Raw genomic sequence first — 6,917 nt, forward strand, 5'->3', positions numbered from 1 at the left:
CCGCGGCCCTGGTAGGCCCCGCGCGTTTTGGGGGCGGCTCTGCACGGCCCAGGTTCGGCTCCGCGCCGTTGTCGGTGTTCCTCGCGCCGGGCTTTCACGGCTCGCTGCTCTCCCTTCCCATTTGCACTGCTTTTTTTCCTCACAGATGTGCATGCTCTGCCCCACACCTCACCGCCGCCACCTGACTGGGGATGTGGAGAAGCCCAGTCCCGGGTTTTACCCACTCACCACTGACAGCCCTCCCCACTAACAGCTGTGTGTGGACACCTGCTTGCATTTTACTGGATAAAACACGCTTCCTGGCACAGGCTCCTGCACAGAAGCACTACAGTGCATGATAGACCCCTCTGTGAAATACGGGGCTCCCACCCCAAAACAGACCTGGTGCCAGCGATGAGCGGAGTCTTAATGAGATTAATGTGTGAAACTGATTGTTTTCCAGTTCAAGTTGCCAAGGCTGAGTGAGGGATCTGCCAGGTTGTTGCATAGCTGTGGTCGCAACATTCACTGTCCCTTATCTGATCTATCTGGGAGCTTTGGAGGAGTTGGATGGGTGATAGAACCATAGAATTACTAAGGCTGGAAGAGGACTCTAAGATCACCCAGCTCACCCCACCATGTCCACTGCCCACGTCCCTCCGTGCCACATGTCTATGGTTCTGGAACACCTCCAGGATTGGTGACCCCCCTGCTCCCTGTGCAGCTGCGCCACTGCATCAACACTCTTATGGAGAAGGAATTTTCCCTTATATCCAGCCTGAACCCAACATCAGAGCACAGCATTTGTTAATGGCATTGCCAGGCCCCCACATGTTGCCCCCAAGCTCTTCATTCAAACACTGACACTCCTAAGGCCACATGGCATCCACAACCACAGCACGACCACGCTGTGTTAGTGTGGTTGCTTTTGCTGTGAATGCCATTCAGTGCTGGGAAAAACCATTTGTCAGGGTTCCGTTCACACAGAGCCCAAGGAGAGGCAGAAGCAAGCTGCAGAGCATGAAGCAGAGCAGCCAGTGCATCAATAGGTGCTGTTTCCTGCCCTGCACACCGAAAGCTGGGCTCTAGCAGCCCTGCACGCCTTTTGGATGTTTTCCCTTTGTTCCCTTTCCTCCCCTTCTCCAAAGCACAAACTACGCACCCCAGCGTGCATTGCTCTGCTCCAGCCATGCCTGCACTCTGGGCATTCAAACAAAGCGCTGCACTCTGGGATTAGAAGTTCCTGAGAGCGCGTCCATATTAAAGGGGCAGCTCATCGAAACCTTCCGAACAGCCTCCCCAGAGCCTGGGGATCCTCCTGCTGTCATAAATTCAGCACAGCTTTGCTGGGCTCAGCCCCGCTCACCACAGAAGCATACTGCCTGTGCAGCAAGCAACACCAGTCTGGTTGCTCTGCTACACGAAGCCCTAAGGGCTGCTGCCAGCGTGGATCTTGCACAACAAGCAGCTCCTGTTAGCGAGGCCGGGCTGCCCCAGGCTCCCCGAGTCCTTCACCAGAATAGGAACATCAGCAGGTTTTTCTGGAAAACGTTCCTAATGAAGATGCAGCTCACAGTGCCACGCGGCACTGCTCTGCTGCACGTGGGGTCAGCCCATCTGCAGCATGGCGTGCACTGACCCTCTATCACATCTTCAGCTCCCAGCTGGTAGAGCACAAAACCTGACCCTGTGCACAGTGCACAAAACAGCACAAGCTTGTGCATAGCAGAGGCCTGTGGGTTCTGATAGCAAAACCATGTTATCCTGGCATGGCAACAAATCATTCTGGAGCGAGAAGACGAGGGATGGAGTCCTGCGGATGAAGTACTGGTGGTTGAAACCCAGCGAAATGGTACATACTCACTTTCACTCCTCCCAGCCTTCCTTCTTTCCTCTCTAACACTACCAGGAGCCAAAACTTGTTATAATCACTGGAAAATTTCTTAAATTCACTGGGGGTTGGCCCAGATCCTCCAGCAGTGGGACATGGAGGATCACCTCAACTCCTCCTGCCCCTGTGCAGTTATTACTATTTTTCTTGTCCATGGTGGGAGGTGGGAAGGTCCTGTCCTTTTTGGTCTCACTGTTACTCTCCCCCTGGCTCCGTGGCCCAGTCTCACTGCGTTACCTGGGCTCCACCTCGTCTGAGAAGGGAAAGTGGCATCTTCAGGAGGAGTGTGATGCCATCCTGACCTCTGAATCACTCCTGGAAGTGCCTTTCTCCCTCCAGTGACTGCCGAATAGCATCCCCAGGCAGGTGTGGCCATGTGCAGCCCTGGGGACATGGAGGAAAGGCCACTGAGCATTTTCACTTCAAAGACAAAAGTGCAATTTTATTATTTCTGAAATTAAAAGACAAATTGGAAGAAAGGGCATTTCTTCCTGCTGCAAAGTAGGGCAGCAATATTTAGTTAGCCACAAAAAAAAAAAAAAAAAAAAAAAAAAATCCACCGTTTTTTTTTCTAAACCAAACCAAAACAATCATACTTGACCAAAAAGAATTCCAAGCCAGACTACTTTTGCAGATGACACCACGCTGGGAGGAAGTGTTGATTCACCTGAGGGTTGGAAGGCCCTGCAGAGCGATCTGGATAGGCTGGGTCGATAGGCTGAGGCCAATTGTATGAAGCCCGACGGGACAAATTCTGGTCTGGCACTTTGGTCACAACAACCCATGCAACGATAGCAGAGGCACTTCTCCCAGCTTGCATTGCATCCCCAAACATTTCGTCTTCAAGAAACCCTTTCCAAGTTCCTGAAAACATCTCTGCATACCCCATCCTGAACACACACACATGCACTGTATGTGAGTGAACGTTTTCCAGGCTGGACCTGTCATCATTAGACCTAGGTGGGAAATACCACGTCGGTTCTGCGGCGTCTTTCCATCAGATAAAGCTTCATTTTCACCAACACTTGTCGCCTACGGGTTTCCATGAGAGGCAGCACAACGTTTTCGGGAGACAGCAGCCAAGCTGGTGAAGTTTTGTGGTTGCTGAAAGCTGGAGGAAGTCCTGGCTGCAGAACCACCTGGCAACATCAAGTCAGAAAGTTTCATCTTGGCTGAAAAATCACTTTTTCTTTCAAAAAATGCAAGATCCCCTTACATGGGGGACACAGCGCCTCATCCCCATTTCTAATCATTAGAGCTCTGAAGCATGCAGCTGATTAAGCTTTCCAGATTGTTTGTTATCATGAACTACATCAACTCTGGATTTTCTTGACAGGCAATTACATGACTAAGCCCTTCGGAAGCTCAGCCTGAATGCAACAAGTCCCAGGGCTTGATTGTGCTTCACGGGCAGCGACTCCCCATATCACTCTGTGTTTGCCATTTGCATTTCGTTGGCTTTCTCTGGGCACTGAGGATGATCCCACCGCCTCTGGGATGTCTCCAGAGATGAGGGTGACAACGTGCTGCTGCTGACCGCCCTCCTCGTGGTGCAGCTATCTGCATTTTGCATTTTGTTTCCCATTCAAGGAAAAAAAAAAAAAAAAAAAGAAGAAAAAAGAAAAAAAAAAAAAAAAGAAAATTTTTGCCATTTAGAGCATCATCCCAGCTGCAGATTTGCATGCTCAGATTTAGGAAATACCAGAATTAAATTTGCCTGCGCAACCTTAATTCAACCCCCTCGGGCGCATGCTTTGTGATCCAGCCTTTAATTACAGGTTTGCAGACGAGGTTTTTCCCACGGCGCCTGTGGCCCAGTTAGTGTCCAGGCTGACTCTGCGGGGGGGACACATCCCTGGGACCCCTCAGTCCCCACCTTCAGATACTGGAGGGAGAGAAAGGGAGCTCTGATGCTCAAAATGCATGCATGCTTCTCTAGCCTTGCGCAACTCGAGCAGCAGAGCCACAATTCAGGGCTCTGGAGGGCTTGGCTGTGAAGCTACGAGGATGGAGCTGGGTGTGTGAGTGTGCAGGGGGCCGGTACCTATAGGGCTGGGGCAGACAGAAGCTCCCTGATGCACCTCCAAACCCCACTGCAGCCCCAAATCCTGATCCAAACAGCTCTTCAGCTCCAAACCCCAATGCAGTTCTAAACCCCAATGCAGCTCCAAATTCTACTGTAGCTCTGAACCCCAGCTTATCTAGCAAACCCCCCCTAGATTCCCTTACTACCTTCTCAGTGTATGGAGCCTAGCTGCCTCCTCCCTTTTCTCCTCTTGCACAGACAGAGCCCTTTTGCACATCACTCCTCCACCCATGCATACCTTTGATTTGGGCACCCAGAGATGCCTGGGTGCTGGGTGGAGGCTGCTTTTATTCCGCTTTCCTTCATGCAGATGGGAACTGAGCAGCTCTTGCATCTCTGCCCTCCACCTGCAAGCTTGCAGGTCTGGCACCATCCTTGCCAGCAGAGGAACCTGTGCTCATGGTGAGGAGGGGATGCACCTGGAGGTGCCAGCTGGGACCTCACCCATGCACAGCCCTTGCCATATGCAGTTGGCCTGCTCGTGTTTCCTGGAGGCAATGCACATGTATTATGGCTGGAGCAAGGGGAGAAGCTCCTTCCGTGATTTGGATCTGCAAAATATGTCTTTGCTGCAAGGCAGCAGGATGGAGGCTGAGGGTAGCAGCACCATAGGGGTCAGGATGAGCTCCACAGTGTGTATAGAGAAAGCCAGAGACAGTGAAACCACAGGAAGAGCCAGCACCATGGGATCAGCCACTCCCCAGCACGGAGCAAGAGATACCAGTGCCAGGAACAACGCTGGGAATCCCATGGCAACGGGGCAGGGAGACAAATTCAGGGAATGGCAGAACGTGACTGGCACCATGCTGCTTTTGGGTGCAAGATGGAGCCTTTCCTGCCTGGCCAGCACCTGCACAGCTCCCGCCTTCCCCTGCACCCGCTGGGTCTGTGAGTTCCAGTGGTGCATGTACACACGAGCACCCCATGGGGAGTGGGGATTTGGGGTGGCAGCACCTGCACCATGGCAAGAATCTCCCACAGTGAGATGCCAGGAGGGGATGTCCTTTGGGGACACCATGAAGTGCCACCCTAGACCTGAAAAGGAGGAAAAAGGTGACCCAAGCTGTTTTTCCATCAATTTCCACTGAAAACCAGGCACCAAGGGCCGCTCCCTGAGCACAAACCCAGCACTGCTCCCGTCCCACATGCCTCTCATCCCTGCACAGCCTCAGCTGGCCTGTAGTTTCCCCACTAAAGACTCAACACGTAGTTAGAGAAGTGTGCGAAGGCACTACAGCCCCACTTGGCTCCCTGAAAAGAGTCTCTATGTCTTTGTTCAGCCCCGTGAAAGCGGCTTTTTTCCTCCACCACATCTGTGCCTCGCAGCGGTTCTGCGGCTGCAGGAGGGGAGCTGCGTTCCTGCCCGGGGTCAATCAGCCCTTTGTTGCTCCTCATCCCTTTCTCTGCTGGTGCTGCAATGGAAGAAAACCCATCGCACTGCTTCCTGCCCTTCCTGTTTATGGCGACGAGGCGTTGCTTTACATGGGCACTGCAGGAGATGCTCGGACTCTGTAATGACATTTGAGCCTCATTGTAAGGGCTGCAAAGCTGAGATCCCCAGCCCACCCATGCTGTGGATAGATGTGCAACTCACACATTCTTGGAGTGCCCGGGTGGTTTGGGGCACTGAGAGCATCGGTGCTGGGAATGCTGCATGTGTGTGCCAGCATCAGTAATTCACATTGCCCCCACGGTGCTTATCTCAAAGAATTCTTCCTGCTGCTTTGAAATCAAATTACATCTGTAAACCTGTAGGGAGCTGGAGGGAGAGAGGAACCCTGTGATTGCCAATGGCAGGGGGAAACACAGCAGCCCCTGAGCCAAGCTGGCTCCCTGCAGGCACCGTGAGCACCAGGGGAAGAGACAGAAGACAGCATCCCTCAGCCTGTGAGGGAGGCTGCTGAGAGACACAAGCAACATCCTCAGCCTGCAATCCCAACCCGCATCCCTTACCTGCATCCTAACTCAGCCCCCCAGCCTACTTCCCTTACCTGCATCCTATCACACATCCCAACCTGCACCCCCTACCCACATCCTCCACCCCCATCCCTGACCCCCATTCCTAACTCATTATCCCCACACACCACTCAATCTTCTGAGTGATGGAACACACATCAGCAATGAGTGCTCTTCCTCCACACGCCGCTGCTTTATTTAAAGCAAACAGGGAGCTGTTGATTATTTCTTGCTAAGGTAGAAATATGGTCAATACGTATTTCACAAGAGAAGTTATTTGAAACTGCAACACACCCAAATAATGGGTAGGTGTGATGATGTTTGCACCAAAGGTGTTGCAATCCCCAGCCCAGGATGAGTCATGTGGGAATTGCAACATGGTTAACTCATGGGATGTGACTTACAGAGGGTTTTCAGCTCCACTAGGTGTAGGGCGGTCAATTGGTGCTGGTGGGGTTTGTTGGTGGGATTGATGTGGGATCAGCCCAGCTTCCAAGGGACTCACAACTGTGATATATGGGAGCTTGTGCTACAGGGAGTCACAGCCCTGTGGGCTCCACAACCTGGGGCATGGCTATGAGTTTTCTTATCACTTTCCCTTCACACGAGTTTTTGCAGGTCAGTATTAACCTAGATGGTGTTTTGCTGTCTCTGTATCACTTCGCCTTGGGTGCAGACACACTTCAATTTTCCAACCCCAAGCAAATGCAACTTAGTGCTTTCAAAGCCAACCCCAGTCCTTTCTTCCTCCTGCAATGCACTGAGCATATACCAAGCCAGAAATGTAGCTTTCTCCCCAGCCAGGATGGTTTGTATGGCTTTAAAGCAGCCTCCTGTGGACATTCTTTCTTTCTCTGTGCTGCAGGGATGTTCTTTGTGCGTGTTCCCATCCCCTCTGTCCCCACTGCCCAGGTAGTGGTGGAGTCGCCATCCCTGGAGGTGCTCAAGAACTGTGAAGATGTGGTCAGTGGGCATGGTGGGATGGGCTAGGGTTGGACGTGATGA

Source organism: Tympanuchus pallidicinctus, unplaced genomic scaffold (assembly GCF_026119805.1).
Source record: "Tympanuchus pallidicinctus isolate F22 unplaced genomic scaffold, pur_lepc_1.0 scaffold35, whole genome shotgun sequence".
Classification (NCBI taxonomy): Eukaryota; Metazoa; Chordata; class Aves; order Galliformes; family Phasianidae; genus Tympanuchus; species Tympanuchus pallidicinctus.